Here is a 19,891-nt window from a genome sequence, read left to right as displayed (position 1 = left end):
GTTGCCTTCGTCACCTTGGTGTCATATCCATTGCCATTTATCATTGCCCTCTAATGCCCTCAGATAAACAGCAACAAATGTTCCTAAGGGTAGTACAGACACTCATTTTTTTCCACTTCAAGCACTGGACAAACTACCAGATTCCCAAAAAGAAATCGCGTTTTGAAGTCACGGATAACAAATGACGTTTGGACCTAAATGGCGACTGGTGTTTGGCACCATCTTGTTTCTTCCGGCATCACGGGTTTCCGGTTCCAGCAGATGCATCTCAGGAAAGATACCCGAGGAGAGGGGGGAGTGTTCAGTGACCATACTCACATTCAAAACCTAACTTGTTTGCAGATTTGTTATCACAACTTTAAAGGGGACATATTCTGTAAATCTCAAATTCGCATTGTTTTATGTTGCCATGTGAGTCTACTGCCTCTATAAACACTCCAAATGTGAACAACGATATTTTGGTGTCAAGAACTGTTTGCTTCTACGAGCCGTTTGAATGATTCCTTTATTGTGATATCAGGATAAGGAAAAGTTGCATAAAGTGGTATTATAAACACGCCCAAGAAGTTATTTGCACTAAATCCCGCTCATAAAGTGATTTCAGCTGTTGTATTCTTGACATTTTCAGTACTTTCCAGAATGAGCCATTTGAAGGCCATGTCACTTTGATAAACAAGCTGTTGCGGGCCACGCCCGATATAAGCTCTGATATCTTGGAGGGGCTCAGAGAAGAGCAGCTGCTCATCTCTTCTGCATGTGAGAGGTGGTTCAATGCTATTTTCCCTGATTGTGATGTCACAAATGGGGACTTATTGAAATGACTTGTTTTAGGCACATCGTTTCCAAATCCAAACACGGACAGAAAACGGATGGATGGGATAATCTATTTGGAGTGTTTATAGAGGCAGTAAAGACCCACATGGCAGCACAAAAGATGCAAATGCAAAAGGTGAGTTTGGCCTCTATACCTTTTTCCTTAAGATTTCAGTTTTTCTGTAGAGATGGGTGGGAAAATGCATCACTGAAGAAAGATTAAAATAGGTTTTCTACATCCATCAGTGTTTTATGTTCAGTGAGATTCGATCTTCTTGCACTTTTATGTTGTTGTTTTGATGAAAAGCCCCAAACGATAAAACATTTGGTGCTTTTCTTTGGACATCAACCTAAAACTTGCTCTTGAGAAATTCAGAGATTACCCAGCACCTTTTGAAAACTAAACAGCATTTTTACAATTATTTGAAATTTTAATCAATGAAAGTCGTTATTTAATTTATATACATTTAATCAAAAGCCTAATTCGCCAGAGTCACAAACTGTCCTGCACCACTCTGCCTTCTGCTGTCAGAACATTAGGTTCTGTAACGGACAGAAATACCAGCAGCAATAATGAAGCTCCTTGTCATAAATCAGGCATAAAGCTGTCCACGATTTTATAGTCAACAAGTTAATTTGTTGCCGAACAGGTGCTTATTAATGGCAGAGAAGAGGAGGAGGGAGGCCAGGGAGAAGACCTTCTCTGTTCTTGCTCGTCATGGTGGTCCATCTGCTGCGCAGCACCCGACAGGCTGGCTAGTTTTAACTATCAGATGCCCCAAAATTATCTGTCCATTTGAGCAGCCTGTCATCCTGATCCCTCGACTGTCATCTGTCCACCCGTCTGTCTGTTTCAACCATCAAACACACGCTACTGTGATGATCCAAACAAACATGAAACGGATCCAAACCCTCCGATCCCTGGAAGCTGTGGAGCTGAGCACGAACATTTTGTTCTGGAAGGGAACAAAATAAATGTGTCTTGTTTATTGAATTTTATTTCTTTACTAAACAAGATTAGACGGTTTAATTAGGTTCTGATCAGAATTTACTGTATTTTAGGTCACTGAGCAGTTTTATTGCTGCCTTTATGCTGCATTTGGACAAAATAATCATTGAACTTGAAGGAAACAACACAAAACTCTCATTGTATGTTTAAAAAGGTACAACATGTGTTTATATTATAGACATGTAGGCTGTAATAACAAGACATAATGCAGTAGTTAAAGCAGAAAAGTGCCCTTTTTGTCTGGCTGCAGCATACGTTTTAAGCCCCGCCCCTCCCATGCAATTAAATGGGATGTTACCCTGGCTAAAACAAGTGTTTTGTCCAGGAGTGTCCAAAGTGTGCCCTGTGTGGCCCTCAGCTGAAAAAAAAAATTGGGGGAATTTTGTTTGATGTTGATGCTTTCAAAAGTTTTACGTTTCAATTGTGAGGAACCTTAAAGAAATAGACTATTCCAATTTTTATGCAACATGATAAAGGTTAAGTAGAATGCAAAATATCTGTTTATATATATCATTTTATAGACGAGATAGATGAGATAGTACCTCAGTGATATGAGAATATATATATATGCACACATCCATAAAAACAGTATAAGGTGTTCAGATATTAGGTTTGGTTTAATATTAAGAAAGTGTAACTAGGACTCATCCTTTAAAGTGTTGAATAAGACTTTTTGTGGACTTTCATACATTTGATCTATCTCATAATTAGGAGATAAATAAATCATAATTATGTGATTAAAGTAATCTATTCAGTGTGGTGGGAATGGGTTTCCATTTTTACGGAATCCTTTAAAAATAATCAAATTATTCTTTTGACATTAATGTTTATTTAATGTAAATGGTTAGCTGGTTTAAATTCAACAACATTTTGTTTCTTCTTTCTAATGTCAATGTTCTTATAATTTATTTTAAATCTAAAAACTAAGACACGTAAGTTAAAAGTTTGGACTTTAAGATATCTTAGTGTTAAGCCCTAAACTACTTATTAAAGTTCCCTAATTAACTTTTCACAACAATTTATAAAAAAGCTATTTTTTAAACTTTTGCTTTTGGTCAAGATGCATCTTAACTTATTTACTGCCATTGACAACAAAAACCATCATTTAAATCCAACCGCTCGCTGCCACCGACGACTGAAGTTGTCATTTGCGAGCCCCGCACCGTGAGAACAAACATCACAGCTCTAAAGCTGATCTTCATCCGCGTATGTCACACATCACATGATCAGGAAGCAGAAAACCCAGGTGTTAGGAGATCGTTTTGGGCCGCTGGTGTGAAAAAAGCGATAAAAGCTTCTGCTGCTCACAGTTCGACTATGGATCATGAAAGAACGGATAATGCTAGAAACACGTAGATTCTTCCTGATGTAATAAGTGGGTCTACTCTTTGTTTTGGTAGTTTTGGCGTTGACATCATCATGGAGCGCAATTTCCTGACTCTTCAAAAATGGTATAAACACTCAAAAAAAAAACTGGCAGCGAGAGGCTTTTCTGATCAGGAAACGGCTGGCTGTTAATGAGTCAATAATGGACTAACAAACCGTATGAACTGACATAACATAGTTATTGTTTCAAAAATATGCAATATTGCACATTCATTTCTGCCAAAAACATAATTATTTGTAGAGCTACTTAGGACATCACCGAGCCACCATATACTGGTCAGAACTAATCTGTGTTTCTACAAACTGAGGCCCTGTCCACACGTAGCCGGGGATCTGCCAAAACGTAGATATTTTTCTACGTTTTGGGTGTCTGCGTGTGGACAGACAAAACCGGAGTTTTAAGGTCCGCAACGTCACTTTCCGCGACAAAAAAATGCTGACATCACGTGTGCGACCTGTGTTTACACTAGCCGACAGCATGGATGCCCTCAGAGCTGCGCTCTGTCACTACCCGATCCATCAATTGTCCAAGCGCTTTCTGCTTGTTTGTTTTTGCAAGAGGAATTACTGCTCCTTGCGGAAGACCACAGACGAAGGACGAGGTTAAGAACGGGGGAAGTACTGCCGCCTACAGGTCTGGCATGTCCTTAACAACGTATTTATCCGGGTACGTGTGGACAGAGTTTGTTTTTAAACGCGGTGGTGTGGATGCAAGTTTTTGGAGGGGCGGATATTCGTTTTCAAAAAAACCCGGCTACGTGCGGACTAGGCCTGAGGCTGTCCGTTAGCCATCTGCAACCTGAAGGTTCACATTGAAGAAATGTGTGATGTCACACACACACACACACACACACACACACACACACACACACACACACACACACACACACACAGCTGAAGTAGTGTTTACTTGAAGAGATTGGCTCTAACCACATAAAGATGTTTAATTTTCCAAGACTTACCACTTACTGATAAACGAGCTGTAAGATGTGAACGTGTGAACAAACTCTTCTAATCTGGGCTGTTTAGAGCTTCTCAAGTTTGAGACCTGATGCGTTCACACTCGAGAGGATCCTCCGCTGGTGTCAGTGTCGCTCGGCTCCATAAAACCTCCGAGTGTTCATAAACATTCAGCTGTTCGATGCAAATATTTGTTGCTCCATTGGTGAACCTGTGTGTCACTTTGTTTTTAGTTCAACGATGGTGCTGCCCTCTCATCATGAGAGGAATTTACAGGCTGTTGTAATCCTTAATTTGCTTGTCTTATAAAACTGGATTGATGAGATCATACATTCAGTCAAATACAGCAATCCAAGAAATGTTCTGGCTGTGTGCTAGCATCTTTTAGTACATTTCTTACACTAAATCTATTGAAATTTAGATTTTCTTCTGCATGTAAAATAACAAATAATTGAAATAGTTTAAACATAAAACTTAATGACTGCCTTCCTTTGCATTACTGGTTCAATGATTCAGAAATCTGCAGAAATGATGCAACACAGGAACATCTGAATTTTCATGTTCAGATCTGAGCATGTGTGAGTGAGTAAGTGGTCTCACTACTATAAGGTCACATGCAGAATAATAGGTGGACCAGTTTCACACATGTCAGCTGTAATCCTTCTGCAAATCCAGCATTCCTTCCTCCTGGGAGCAGGCTGGGCTCCGTGCAGACAGGAATTCTCAGCTGCAGCGGGAGAATTTTCTGAAAACCGATCGCTTGCAAAGGGAGCTGCTTCTTGTTTAGCACAGGATTACTTTCACGGTTTTGCAAACGCAGAGGAGTCTTAGTATTTGTTTTAATTAGGGTAAAGTGTCACAAAACATGGTGATGATTTAGGCCTTGGGTGGTTTTATGGTTTTCATCCATTTGGCACAAAGAACAAACCGATCAGAATTGTATTCAGGTGCTATTTTTCCCCTGCATCAAACAGAAAAGTCTCATCTCAGAGAGATAAACAGCAAGTTCATTCAGTTATTACTTCTTTTTGTAAATAAGAAATGAACAAGTCACCTTTAAAAATACAAACTTGCATCTGAGCTGCTGCAGATAGCTCTTTGAAATGTTTCATTTTGGAGAAACAGAGATCAATTCTCACCAGATTGATGAGCTAACGGCTAGTCTGAGTGAGACCCTTTACAAAGTGGGGTTTTTGTTGTTTTAAACAACTTTGAATTTCAAAAGTATCTGAGAAAAGGAACCTTTTTATTGGTGGAGATAACTATATTTAGCACTTTTGCCTTACTGTGTAAAACAGCGGTGACCAAATTGATGCTTGCAGGAGATTTTGTGGCCCTTAGAGTGATATTTCCCTGTTAGCTGCAGCAATTCAAACATAGTATGATTTTGGCCCTCAAGCACAGGTGGCTTTTTATGACAAAAGCTGACTCGTCATTCATCAAAATTGGCAAAACACTGACCTTTATTCTGTTTCAGTTGCTGCGAATGGACAAAAAATGTATTTTCTGAGACCAAGAAAACAGAAAAAAAACATCAACCATCAAATCAGGGAATCTTATGACTGTCTCTTCATGAGGCAAACATGGTATATATATGATATAGTGCCTTCTAGAGTCCTAAAACCCCTCAAGGCACTTTACAACACAAGCAGTTATTCACCTCATTCACCCATGCACACACACATTCACACCCTGGTGGTGATGAGCTACAATGTGGCCACAGCTGCTTCGGGGCGGGGGTGAGGCTGCTGTGCACTGGTGCCACCAGTCCCTCTGACTGCTAACTGTCTTGCCCAAGGACCTGTAAGGTGGACACTTAACTCCTCTGCCACCATCTTGTTTCTACAAGGTTTACAGACAACCTGAAGCCAGACTCTATGATGTGCTAACATTGCTTTGGACTGGAGTTGTTTTCAAGCTGGCAGAAAATTACCGTACTGTGCCTAACTGTTAGCTTGTCAGTCCAATCAGAACTACTCCCTGTTTCTCCAAACTCAGGCTGTTCATACAGTTATTTATAACATGTGAAATATTAGTCATTTTTAATGGTTCATGCAATTTTGGTGACATTTACAAAAACGCAAAAAGCCACTCAGATTAGATCTGTACCACCGGTTCATGGTAACTTGGGATTGTAAAGTGTGTTGTCTTTCCATAATCCTACATGACTGGCTCAAAGTCAGCATAGAAACAGATTTTAACCTGTTCCCACTAAAACCAACTTAAGACGTTGGGACTTGGTCGACTCTTTACAAGGCTGCTTGTTGCCTCACTTGATGGTCAGATTTGACTTCTTGTCACTCAGCTTTTTAACCACAGCTGTCCACACTAAATATGACAACATTTCAGTGTGTTCTCAGTTCACGCCGCTATGCTAATCTTAGCTGGTGAGGCTGCGTCTGTGAATTGTGGGAAGTGTGGTTTTCATATCACGCTTTTAAAGTTGTGAGAATGACTGACTCCAGTTACCAAAGTGCATCAAACCAAGCTGCTTTTTTTTCTTTTGTGCAGACAGAACATTTGTAGATGTCGCCCGGTGTCCGAGCATGAAGTTCTCTCGCTCTCCTGAGAGCTGATGTGAGTTTTTATTTAAAGGCTGAATTATTATTAGATCATTACAGGTGTGAAAAGCAAAATGTAACTGTGCAATTTCATAAAAAAAATTTATCCAATTTTATTTGTTTTCTTTACTTATTAACTAAAAACCCTAAATCATTTAGAACACCTGGTGTGGGGTTCTGATTTTTCTGGATCGCCAGCATCATTTGATGGTTTTTGATTGGCTGGATGCAGTTTAAATGTAAGAACCACACTAAACGCTGAGTTATCCCGTGCACCATTATAGAAACCACTTCAGACCACAGTGGTATCTGCTTTCCCGGGAGGCCAAAAATAAGTGGTGGAAGGTTGTAAAGTAAGGCTGTCACACGACTACAGGCACGCACACACGCACACACACACATGACACACATAGTGAAAGTAGGCTGTCAGCACAGATGGCGAGGGTTTTGTTTGTTTGTTTTAGCTTTTAATCATTAATATGAATCTGTCTCTTTAAATGTAACAGTCCTGATCACATAAACTTTCATCATCACTGACTGAACTCTTTCTTTAAGAAGGAACTTCAAAAAATCAAAACTTAATTTTATTTAAAGTTTTCCAAGAATTTAAATCCAGATTTCCCTTGATGTTGAATATAGGCAGCTTGGGTTGTCGAAAGCTGGGCGTACACTTTGTGACTTTTTCCACACGAACATTAAGCTCCATCTCAAACTGTACGAATTCCTTGCACAGCAAAGCCTACGAGGCATTTTTTCGCACAGTACGACCCAATGCTCGTGTAACCCGGGTTATCTTCCAGGGTTATTGAGCCTAAATTCCTTTAAAAAATTCTCCATTGTTAGGAACCGTTTTTCGTTAGTATAAAAAATTACGAGGGTTACTTGAACGCAGCATGGAGCCGAGCTGCGCAGCCCTCCCCACACCGGAGAAAAAAAACGTTTTTGTCCGTTAGGCTGAACAGGTGAGCAGAAGTTCAGCTAACTGCCGTCAGCGATGCAATAGGTGACTGGAAGCTTCTAGAAATGTAAGGTTCATCACTTAAGAAGGGTTTAAGATTATTTGTGAGAAGTTTTTATTGAAACAAAAGTGTTTTATGATTATAGAGTGTGTTCGCTACTGAAGGAGGAGCCGTTAGAAGTAGACCTCGATTTGTTTTTTGAAGAAACCCTTTGGTGAGTTAATCTAATGTTTCATGGACTGAATGTATATGTAGATGTGAAACAAAGTAGAAAAAAATGTTGATGTAAGCTATGCTAAGCTATGTTCTGTGAAATATATGTATGTTTTTGACCATTTGTGACGGTCTCGTGTAGCCACATTTTTAAGCCACCCGGCTAGCTGTTAGCTCAGTTTCTGTGAGTAGATGTGTTAAACTGTTGAGAAAATGAATTGTACACAAATTTCCTGTGAAGATAAGGTGATTTGTTTTGCTTTTATATTTATTTTGTTAATGAAATCTACTTTTCCAAGTATAGTTATTTTGTGAGTTTGGAAGATAATAGAAAACAGACAGTGACATTATTATAATTTTGTTGCATATGTTTTATGCAGGCTTGTTGATTGAGGTTTAAATCACCTTTTCCTGCCTGGAAAGCCAACACATTTAAAGACTCAGATGCACTGCTTTGGTCCACTGGGGAGGTATTAATACTCATGGGTGCCACATCCATGGCAGGATGTCTTCATCATATCCTGTCTCATCAAAGATGTGGTAGGATCATTTAAGACCTCTACACGATTCAAAGGACTAAGGTTTTTTTCCCTTCCTGAGTGAGGGTTTGGACACTTTTTTTGGCAACTTTCCAACATTTTAGTGGACTGAATTATCAATTTGCCCAAAAGCAAGAAGACTGTGTGACATAGTCCTGAACACTTTGTTAAAGGACAATTGGTTTTATTTATTTATTTATTTATTTATTTATGTATTTATTTATTTTTTTATTTATTTTTTTATTGTCTATTTATTGATTGTTCAATTTTTATCATTCCTTTAAGAGCTCTCTAGGAGAGGGAATTTAGCATTTATTCCCTTTATGATGAATATTACAAATTGTTACATAATTCAATATATTTAATTTACTGAATTGATTGTTGTGTGTGTGGTTTGTGGGTTGGAGGTTTCAAACTTCAGGTAATGAGATACTACTGCTAAGAACCCAGAAATAGAGTTCAAAGGAACAAAAAGCAAGAAACCTTAGTAAATAAGACAGATTTGATCCTGTAGCTCCCACAACACTTTAACCTTGAAGAAGTATTCCACGCTGATATATTTGAATACACATACTCAGTCTTTCAGGGAGCCACAGGTTACAAAAAAAATGGAGGTTCCACCGAGATTCTGGGTTGCAGTAGTCGCCTAATCCTCCACCCCATAGCACAACACTTTTACGTTGGTTTAAAACAAACAAGTATGGATCTTTGCAATCATTTTCATGTTGATGGTCAATGTTCTTTGTATGTGGAGGGTGTTGAAGACACTTGCACTAGTGAAGACATAGCAAGTGTTTTTGAAATCAATGGGAAGGTATCTAGAGTTGTCAGAATTCCCAATGAATCAAACAAGCCAGAGGGTAGAGCCCTGATAGAGTTCGAATCTGACAAAGCCATATCAAAGATAAATCCCCAAATCTTAGGCAGTTTTCCAAGCCCACTTAACCCTTCTGTTATCTGGTCTGCAAGAACAATACGTGACATTGCCCAGGAAGAAATCGGAAAAGAAATAGGCCAAAGATATCTTGAGGAACTGAAAGCTATTGGTGTCAAGGGGAAAGCGGGGTTCCTTAGCATTCTGCTAAATGAGATGCAGGGATCTCAAGAAGCCGTACCTCCGGTCTCTGATACCCGATTACCTACAGCAGAGGTTGGGCTTTACTCTATAAGTAATGAGAGTGGAGAACCTGTTCGAACTGTACCATGCCAGGGTGTACCTGACCCTGTTTTGGACCCAATCATTCTTGATAAAAATGTGTTCAACCCATCTTCTGTCCAAAAAGTTATTGTTGAACATGTTATCCGGAACGAGTCCCTTAATACATTCAACACCCCTACGCGGATACGTACCTTCTCTGGTCGTGTCCCGAGACCAAATGGGGAAGTAGACTATGATACCTGGCGCACTCAGGTGGACCTTTTAATGAGTGACTCTTCCTTGAATGATGTGACAAAAGTCAGAAAGATACTAGAAAGCTTGCTAAGCCCAGCTACTGATGTTGTTAAGATACTAGGGGTTTCTTCTCCACCTAGTGCTTATGTTATGCAGCTTGATGCAGCCTTTGGTGTGGTGGAGGATGGAGAGGAGCTGTATGCTGTTTTTTTAAGCTCAAATCAGAACAGCGGTGAAAAACCCTCAGCCTTTTTGAACAGACTGCACTGTCTTCTCACAAGAGCAATTTCTAGAGGGGGAGTTCCCCCTGGGAATCCAAATGAATTGATTCTCAGACAGTTCTGCAGGGGTTGTTGGGATCAAAGTCTTATTATTGGTCTACAGTTGGAGTACAAGAAAAATGATCCACCATCTTTCCCGAACTTGCTCCTTTCAATAAGGACTGAAGAGGATTGAAGATCTGCAAAGCTTGACAGGATGAAGAAACACCTTGGATCCGTCAAGACCACTGCACTCGCTCATTCAGTGCTTGACATGCCTCAATATGATATTGACTGTAGTTCAGCATCCAGTGCTAAAGAGAATAACATGAGCAAATTTCAAAAACAGCTCAATGAACTCTCAAAGCAAGTAGAAAAATTAAGCCAAGAGTCCAAGAAGCCAGCTACTGGATGTGAAATCTCTCCAGAGCCAACATTAAGACAAGCGGAAAATACTAAGCTAGAGAGCAAGATAGATGAGCTATCAAACCAGCTAAAACAACTGACTGAAGGTCAGAAGCTCAGCAAGGCAGGCAATTGTGATGGAAACACTCAATGTCTGAGAGTAACCAGTAACAGTATTAAGAACCCAGGGAAAGTTCTTAGCATGCCAAGGGCCTGGTTCTGTTTCAAATGTGGAGAAGACAACCACATTGCTGTCCGGTGTCCAAATGAACCGAACCCCATACTTGTTCACCAAAAGAATGCAGAATTAAAAGCAAGAAGGGAGAAGTTCTTGGCTCAACAGGCAGCCGAGCCTTTTTCTTTAAACTTGTAACAGCTCCTGCAGTGGGACTTCCAGGAGCTGGGACTGCAGAAATCCTACGTCCCAAAAGTTTTGTCTATAGTTCTGTAACCCAAGATGCAGTGGTGCCCCATGCACCAAACTTGACCAATGGTGCAAATCCAATGTTACCATCTGGGCTTGTGGGTCCTCATTGTGCAGCATCTGTCCTTCTTGAAGGGGTGCCGTGTGAGTCAATTATGGACACTGGATCCCAAGTCACAACCATTTCAGAATCCTTCTATCGAAGCCACCTTTCTCATTTGTCTGTGCAACCAATCCAGGCTCTTCTTGAAGTTGAAGGAGCAGGAGGACAGCATGTCCCGTATCTAGGTTACATCGAAGTATGTGTCACTTTTCCTTGTAATATTACTGGTCGAGAAGAAGAGTTAGCTGCTTTAGCACTTGTAGTCCCTGACTGTGCTTTTAATAACAGAATTCCCCTTCTGATCGGGACCAATGTGATGTTCCAACTACATGACAATCTCCTTGAGCACAGTGGTCCAAAATTCATACATCAGCTGTGTTCTCGAGATTTGACAATGGTCTTGCAGCATGTAGCTCATGCACAGAAGAGTGACAAATTTGTATATTCTGTGAAGCTGCATGGCGAAAATGCCGTCACTATACCAGCGAATCAAAAGCGTTGCATTATGGGTAATGTAAGATTAAAGAAACATGATATGAACAAAAATTTTGTTCTTGAACCACACAAACATCTTCACTTACCTGGTGGATTACTTCTTGAACCCGCATTGGTGGATACCCCTTTCATGACTAACGCTAAGATCCCCATAGTGTTGCGTAACCTGAGTGACCACAATGTGATGCTACGGCCGAAGTCCGTCCTTGCTCAGTTATGTGCAGCGCAACAGTTGCACACACCAAGACCTGAGAGAAATGTGCCTCAGAAGCAGCCTAATTGCGGAAACCTAACATTTGACCTTCAAGATTCGCCAATTTCAGAACAGTGGAGAGAACGCATTACCACCAAACTTAACTCCATCCGTGAAGTCTTCTCTACTAATGATTTGTCATATGGTCATACTACAGCTGTAAAGCATCACATACGGCTTAATGATGAAACACCTTTTAAGGAAAGGCCACGACCCATTCATCCCAGTGACAGGGAGGCTGTCAAGCAACACTTAAAGGAGCTGCTTGATGCTGGAGTCATAAGGGAGTCAGAAAGCCCCTTTTCTTCCCCAATAGTTTTGGTGCGTAAAAAAGATGGGTCAATAAGATTGTGCATAGACTATCGCAAATTAAATGCACGCACTATCAGGGATGCTTATGCACTACCGACTATCGAGGAGACCTTCACAGCCCTCAGTGGAGCGAAGTGGTTCTCAGTAATGGACTTGAAATCTGGATATTACCAGGTTGAAATGGCTGAAGAAGATAAGCCAAAAACAGCATTTGTGTGTCCTCTGGGATTCTTTGAATTCAACCGTATGCCACAAGGTGTCACAAATGCACCAAGCACATTTCAGCGGTTAATGGAGAAGTGTGTCGGAGATCTAAACCTAACAGAAGTGCTGGTATTTTTAGATGATCTGATTGTGTTTTCTGACACACTGGAAGAACATGAAGCAAGGCTTATGAAAGTTCTGAACCGCTTGAAAGATTTTGGATTGAAGCTATCTCCAGAGAAGTGTCATTTTTTCAAAACTTCAGTGAAGTATCTTGGTCATTTGGTCGATGCCCAAGGGGTTCACACTGACCCAGAGAAAGTTTCAGCCCTGAAGACCTGGCCTCGCCCAACAAACCGGAAAGAGCTTAAATGTTTTTTAGGGTTTGCTGGGTATTACCGCCGGTTTGTTAAGGAGTATTCACAAATTGCCAAGCCTCTGAACAACCTGACTGCTGGGTACTGCCCACCAAAGAAAAGGGGTAAAGTTTACCGTAGAGAACATTCAAAAACCCCAGCTCCGAATTTTAATGTGCCCCTTGCTGATGAATGGACCTCAGAATGCGACAAAGCTTTCCAGACCTTGATAGAGAAGTTGACAACTGCGCCTGTACTTGCTTTTGCCAGTCCATCACTGCCATATATCTTACACACTGATGCTTGTTGTGATGGGTTGGGTGCAGCGCTCTATCAAGAGCAAGATGGACAGTTAAGAGTCATTGCCTATGCCAGTCGTGGACTCTCCAAAAGTGAACGAAACTATCCCACACACAAACTGGAATTTTTAGCTCTCAAGTGGGCTATTTGTGAAAAGTTTAATGACTATCTGTATGGTTCCAGTTTCACTGTATTCACAGACAACAACCCCCTTACATATGTCTTGACATCAGCCAAGTTGGATGCTGCTGGACACCGTTGGTTAGCCGCTTTGTCCACTTACCAGTTCAGTATCAAGTACAGAGCAGGGCAGGCTAATCGTGATGCTGATGGGTTGTCCCGCCGACCGCAAGAACCACCCTGTGAGGATGAGGACTACATAAAGGAGAAGAGCAGAGTAGACGACATGAAAAAACGTCTTCAGGAAGTAAGTGCTGATGTTGATCATGAAATGATCTCTGCATTGTGTCAGCGTCACCTTGTGAACTACCAGGACAGACATGATTCAGACATTGGACAAGTTTTGACGGTCGAGTCTCTAATCATAGAGCCCTCAACTCTTTCTGAAATATTTTGTGAAGACACCCTTCAATCAATGACAATCTCTGATTGGCGTGAAGCCCAAAGACGTGATCCCTCCCTTTGTCATGTCATTACTCTCCTTGAGAAGGCAAGCAAACCCAGTCTAGCTGACATCACTTCTGAACCTGTTGATGTCAAACTCCTCCTGAGGGAATGGAAAAGGTTGGAGTTAAGAGATGGGGTGCTTTACAGGAAGTGGATGGATAAGGGACATGAGGTTGCACAGTTGGTCCTTCCTGAATGTTTTAGAGAGAGGGCTATGTACGGTCTCCACGACGAAGTGGGCCATCTTGGGGTTGAGCGAGTTTTACATCTTGCTCGTGCCAGATTCTACTGGCCCAGAATGGCAAAGTCAATTGAAGAAAAGTGCCGGAATTGCCCACGCTGTTTCAGGAGGAAGGCCGTACCACAAAGGGCTGCTCCATTGACAAATATTTCATCGACTTATCCACTTGATCTTGTCTGCATGGATTACTTGTCACTAGAACCAGACAGTCATGGTACAAGAAACATATTGGTTATCACCGACCACTTCACCAAGTTTGCTGTGGCAGTGCCTACAAAAGACCAAAAGGCAAGAACCATTGCAAAAGCTTTGTGGGAAAATTTCATTGTCTGCTATGGTTTCCCTAGCCGCTTACTGAGTGATCAAGGTAGGGATTTTGAATCCAAGATGATTAAAGAGCTATGTGCAATGATGGGGGCTAACAAGATCCGTACCACTCCATACCACCCCCGTGGAAATCCGGTGGAACGGTTTAACCGGACACTCTTGGACATGCTTGGTACTTTAGAAGAGAGAGACAAATACCATTGGAGGGATTTTGTCAAACCATTGGTCCAAGCATATAACTGCACGAGAAATGACACTACGGGGTATTCCCCTTATGAATTGATGTTTGGCAGACAGCCAAGACTGCCCATTGATATAATTTTGGGGATACAACCTGAAAAGACAAGTCACAAGACTCAGAGTGAATATGTTGAGAATCTCCGTCAACGGCTGCAAGAAAGCTATTCTTTAGCTGCAGAAAAATCTCAGAAAATGGGCCAAAAGAATAAAACAAGGTTTGACAAGAGAGTCAGAGCAGCCGAACTCATTGCAGGTGACAGAGTTTTGGTCAGGAACGTTAATATGAGAGGAAAGCACAAACTCTCAGACAAATGGGAACAGGACATTCATGTTGTGGTCAGAAGAATCAAAGACAGTCCGGTCTATGTGGTGGAAGCAGAGTCAAGAAGAGGACCACAACGCACCTTGCATCGAGACCTCCTCTTACCATGTGGATTCTTACCCGTGGAAGAAATAATTGAACATGGAATTCATGAAAAGGAAGGAAAAAAAAATGAAATTGAGAAGCAAAGATCTGAGACAGATGCAAAATCACCAAGAAGGTGACCCAGACAACAGTGAGGATGAAGTGAGTGATCAGGATGAACTGAACTCCAGTCAGCTGATTCCAGAGATAATTACTAGGGGTCCTTATATATCAACTAATAAGGATGTTGTACCTCTGTCACGCACCTGCGACACAGACCCCAGTGCTTTTGGTGTCATTTCGCATACCTCTGTGTCTGATCGTGAGATGTCGAATAGGAATGAGAAAAGGCAAATCTCACCTTGTCATGTGGATGATGACGGGCAGTTTCTGCCTAATAGATCCCCTTGTGTGGATAAAGACTATGTTGTCATTGACATTCCCACAGAACCGTCATCTGCATCAGCTGACAGTAATTACGCAGCAGATATCAATGCTGAGCAAATCCTAGATGGCTCAGAGCCTGTCACTTGTGACTTGCCATCATGCGACCTGAGACGTTCCAGTAGAGACAGACACCCACCTCAGAGACTCACATATAATCAGTTGGGTGAACCCTTTATCCAAGCAATTAGTTTATTTCTCCGAGGTTTTGTTGCTGCATTGTGCCGTGAAGTCCCTTTATCCATAGCAACGCATGAAGGGACCCATGCCATCTAGAGGGGGAGAATGTAACCCGGGTTATCTTCCAGGGTTATTGAGCCTAAATTCCTTTAAAAAATTCTCCATTGTTAGGAACCGTTTTTCGTTAGTATAAAAAATTACGAGGGTTACTTGAACGCAGCATGGAGCCGAGCTGCGCAGCCCTCCCCACACCGGAGAAAAAAAACGTTTTTGTCCGTTAGGCTGAACAGGTGAGCAGAAGTTCAGCTAACTGCCGTCAGCGATGCAATAGGTGACTGGAAGCTTCTAGAAATGTAAGGTTCATCACTTAAGAAGGGTTTAAGATTATTTGTGAGAAGTTTTTATTGAAACAAAAGTGTTTTATGATTATAGAGTGTGTTCGCTACTGAAGGAGGAGCCGTTAGAAGTAGACCTCGATTTGTTTTTTGAAGAAACCCTTTGGTGAGTTAATCTAATGTTTCATGGACTGAATGTATATGTAGATGTGAAACAAAGTAGAAAAAAATGTTGATGTAAGCTATGCTAAGCTATGTTCTGTGAAATATATGTATGTTTTTGACCATTTGTGACGGTCTCGTGTAGCCACATTTTTAAGCCACCCGGCTAGCTGTTAGCTCAGTTTCTGTGAGTAGATGTGTTAAACTGTTGAGAAAATGAATTGTACACAAATTTCCTGTGAAGATAAGGTGATTTGTTTTGCTTTTATATTTATTTTGTTAATGAAATCTACTTTTCCAAGTATAGTTATTTTGTGAGTTTGGAAGATAATAGAAAACAGACAGTGACATTATTATAATTTTGTTGCATATGTTTTATGCAGGCTTGTTGATTGAGGTTTAAATCACCTTTTCCTGCCTGGAAAGCCAACACATTTAAAGACTCAGATGCACTGCTTTGGTCCACTGGGGAGGTATTAATACTCATGGGTGCCACATCCATGGCAGGATGTCTTCATCATATCCTGTCTCATCAAAGATGTGGTAGGATCATTTAAGACCTCTACACGATTCAAAGGACTAAGGTTTTTTTCCCTTCCTGAGTGAGGGTTTGGACACTTTTTTTGGCAACTTTCCAACATTTTAGTGGACTGAATTATCAATTTGCCCAAAAGCAAGAAGACTGTGTGACATAGTCCTGAACACTTTGTTAAAGGACAATTGGTTTTATTTATTTATTTATTTATTTATTTATTTATTTATGTATTTATTTATTTTTTTATTTATTTTTTTATTGTCTATTTATTGATTGTTCAATTTTTATCATTCCTTTAAGAGCTCTCTAGGAGAGGGAATTTAGCATTTATTCCCTTTATGATGAATATTACAAATTGTTACATAATTCAATATATTTAATTTACTGAATTGATTGTTGTGTGTGTGGTTTGTGGGTTGGAGGTTTCAAACTTCAGGTAATGAGATACTACTGCTAAGAACCCAGAAATAGAGTTCAAAGGAACAAAAAGCAAGAAACCTTAGTAAATAAGACAGATTTGATCCTGTAGCTCCCACAACACTTTAACCTTGAAGAAGTATTCCACGCTGATATATTTGAATACACATACTCAGTCTTTCAGGGAGCCACAGGTTACACTCGGATACAACCTGACTGCTCACGCTGTATGTGTAGTAGCAAGACCTAAAATATGCTAAAAATAGTTTTTAATGAAACACCTCAGACATTCAAGTCCGAAAACCTGGACACCCAAATATGTTTTTATTGTTACTGAAATCTTTTTTTTCCCACCTTTATTTTAAAATTATTAACAAATACAAACATTGATGTCGGCTTGCTGTCGAAGGACTCACAAGGGTGTATGGGGTTGGAGAAGGAAAACGAAAGAAAGGACGTTAACAATGCTTTGAGGTCCGTTTTGACAGAAACACAGCAAACACACTTTCTTGACAATCCTTGTCATTGTGTGCAAAGAAAAGTGTAAAAATAAAGCGACGTGTGTTGATACAAAAATAGCTGGCGAGTCATGTTGACGCATGTGCTGTTTAAGCGTTACCCTTACAAGGAATGAGCAACAGTGCTAGCCCCAGCTACTGCTAATGCTAGCTCATTAACTCATTCACTGCCATTGACGACTAAAGTCGTCATTTGCATTTTTTTACAGTTTGAGCATCGGAACGAGCCCCCGCGCTGAGCGAACAAACATCTCAGCCCTGAAGCCGATCTTCATCTGCATACGTCACAGATCACATGATCAGGAAGCAACACATCCATGTGTTTGGAGATCGTTTTGGGCCGTTCCTGTAAAAAAAGTGAGGCGCGAACCGGAAAAGCGTCTGCCGATCACAATTCGACAATGGATTTTGAAAGAACGGATAACGCTCGAAAACACACGGCTTCTTCTTGATGTAAGAGGTGAGTCTCCTCTTTGTTTTGGCATCGACATCATGCTAGCGCGCAACGTTCTGTGACTCTTAAAAAAACAGTAAAAACGGTGAGAAACGCTGGCAGCGAAGGCCGTTAATGATCAGGAAACGGCTGGCAGTGAATGAGTTAAATATTAACTGCCAATTGGGCGGAGCAAACCAATCTTTCCATCGTAGGGCTTCACTATAGCGTTGTGTTTGACTGTTTATCTGGACTCCTGGGCCATTTTGAGCCCCTACAAAGTTCTTATACTAAAATGATCTGTGTTCGAGGGTGTTTTGTGTTTTTTGTTTGAAGCTGATAACCAATGTACAAGTAGACAATAACTAGAAACATAAGCACCAGAGCTGTGTTTCAGTGACCAATCAAATCCATTTCTGTTCATGATGATTTCTGCAGCACTAAGATGAACATAAAAACCCACTTTTACTTATTCAGTGAAGTCTCATGAACCACTTGGTGGATTTCAAGAACTCTTCCAGAAAAAACAACTCCTGGAATAAAACGTAATAAAATTTTGCTACCAGCAGAAGCTCAGGAGGTAGAGTGGGTTGTCCAGTAATTGGAAGGTTGCAGGCTCGATCCGGCAAAGAATTCTGCTGTTGTGTCCTTGGGCAAGACACTTAACCCACCGTGCCTGCTGGTGGTGATCGAAGGGACTGGTAGTTTCTCACTTCTATCAGGGCACCCCAGGGCAGGTGTGGCTACATTGTAGCTCATCAGCAGCAGCGTGTGGATGACTGATTGTGTTGTGAAGCGCTTTGGGGGTTCTACAACCCCCAAAGCGCTTCAAAGTAGCTGTTGTTTTCAGAGACCATCTTCCATGTAGCTCTACAACCTCTGGTCACTTTGCCTCCTTTGAACTGCAGCTGATTAAAGTCGGGCGTAAGGACCTGTTCTACTGTGCTGTGGTTTATCGTCCACCTGGTCCAAACAGTTCTTTCCTTCAGGAGTTTAGTGACTTTCTATCCTCCACTGTGAAGCTGTCCAGACTGGTGATTGTTGGTGATTTTAACATCCACGTTGATGATCCCTCTGATCACTTTGCCATGAAGTTCTCCAGCCTTATGGACTCCTTCAGATTTACCCAGCATGTTTCTGGCCCCACACACACTAGGGGGCACACTCTAGACCTTGTTTTTACCCTGAGTCTAAATGCGGACAGTGTTTGTCCTGAGGACGTTTATATTTCAGATCACCATTGCATTTTCTTTAACTTGTCAGTTTCTGCGTCCCCACCTCCTGCTCGCCGTATGTTCTCGTTTTCTTAATGAGAGCACAGCTAGAAATTTTTCTGCTGCTTTTGATCCACCCTGTTCTTCTGATAACGACCCAGATTCCTTAACTTCTCAGTTTAACGAGCACTGCCTCTCCATTCTGGACAACATATGTCCTGTCAGAACCAGATCAGTTCCTGCAGTGAACCCTACTCCCTGGTTTAGTGACCGCCTTCACAGCCTGAAGCACCAATGCAGAAAAATTGAGCGTTTGTGGAAGAAAACCCATCTCCACGTCCATCTGCTGCACCTAAAGGATCTTCTGACATCCTTAAACTCTGCAGTCAGAGACACTAGGGTTTCCTATTTCTCCAACCTGGTGTCCCAGAGCAAAGGGAACCCCAAGGTTCTGTTTAACACCATCAGCAGCATCGTCTCTCCTGCCACTCCTACAGCCTCCATCCACTCTGTTACAGACTGTGAGAACTTTCTGTCTTTCTTTGTGGAAAAAGTCGATAAGGTTAGATCTAGCTTCTCTCCTTCAGCCGTATTGCTGCGTCTCCCGACTCCAACCAGGCCCATCATCCTAGATAGCGTTGCTCCTGTTTCTTTGCCTGAGTTAACCAAACTAGTTAACTCTATGAAGACCTCTGCATGCCCCCTCGACATCTTACCCTCATCTTTGTTTAAAAGTGCTTTTCAGTCCATCGGTCCCAGCGTGCTCTCTATAATTAATGCTTCTCTGGTTTCTGGTCAGGTCCCTGCTTACTTTAAGAACGCTGTAATCCACCCGCTTCTTAAAAAACCAAGTCTTGACCCCTCTCT

General features: G+C 41.3%; 2 long non-coding RNA genes across 2 annotated transcripts; both read left to right on the top strand.

Moving 5' to 3' along the window:
* The first annotated feature begins 7,620 nt into the window (after window positions 1-7,620).
* On the top strand, window positions 7,621-8,514 carry LOC139069731 (uncharacterized). Its single transcript, XR_011520420.1, has 3 exons — window positions 7,621-7,754; window positions 7,834-7,902; window positions 8,282-8,514. It is a non-coding gene; the product is annotated as an uncharacterized lncRNA (long non-coding RNA).
* A 7,115-nt stretch (window positions 8,515-15,629) lies between these two features.
* Window positions 15,630-16,523, top strand: LOC139069732 (uncharacterized). Its single transcript, XR_011520421.1, has 3 exons — window positions 15,630-15,763; window positions 15,843-15,911; window positions 16,291-16,523. It is a non-coding gene; the product is annotated as an uncharacterized lncRNA (long non-coding RNA).
* Window positions 16,524-19,891: the final 3,368 nt, after the last annotated feature.

This window comes from Nothobranchius furzeri, chromosome 4 (genome assembly GCF_043380555.1).
Source record: "Nothobranchius furzeri strain GRZ-AD chromosome 4, NfurGRZ-RIMD1, whole genome shotgun sequence".
NCBI classification, from domain to species: domain Eukaryota; kingdom Metazoa; phylum Chordata; class Actinopteri; order Cyprinodontiformes; family Nothobranchiidae; genus Nothobranchius; species Nothobranchius furzeri.
This window is presented reverse-complemented; position numbering and strand designations above follow the sequence as displayed.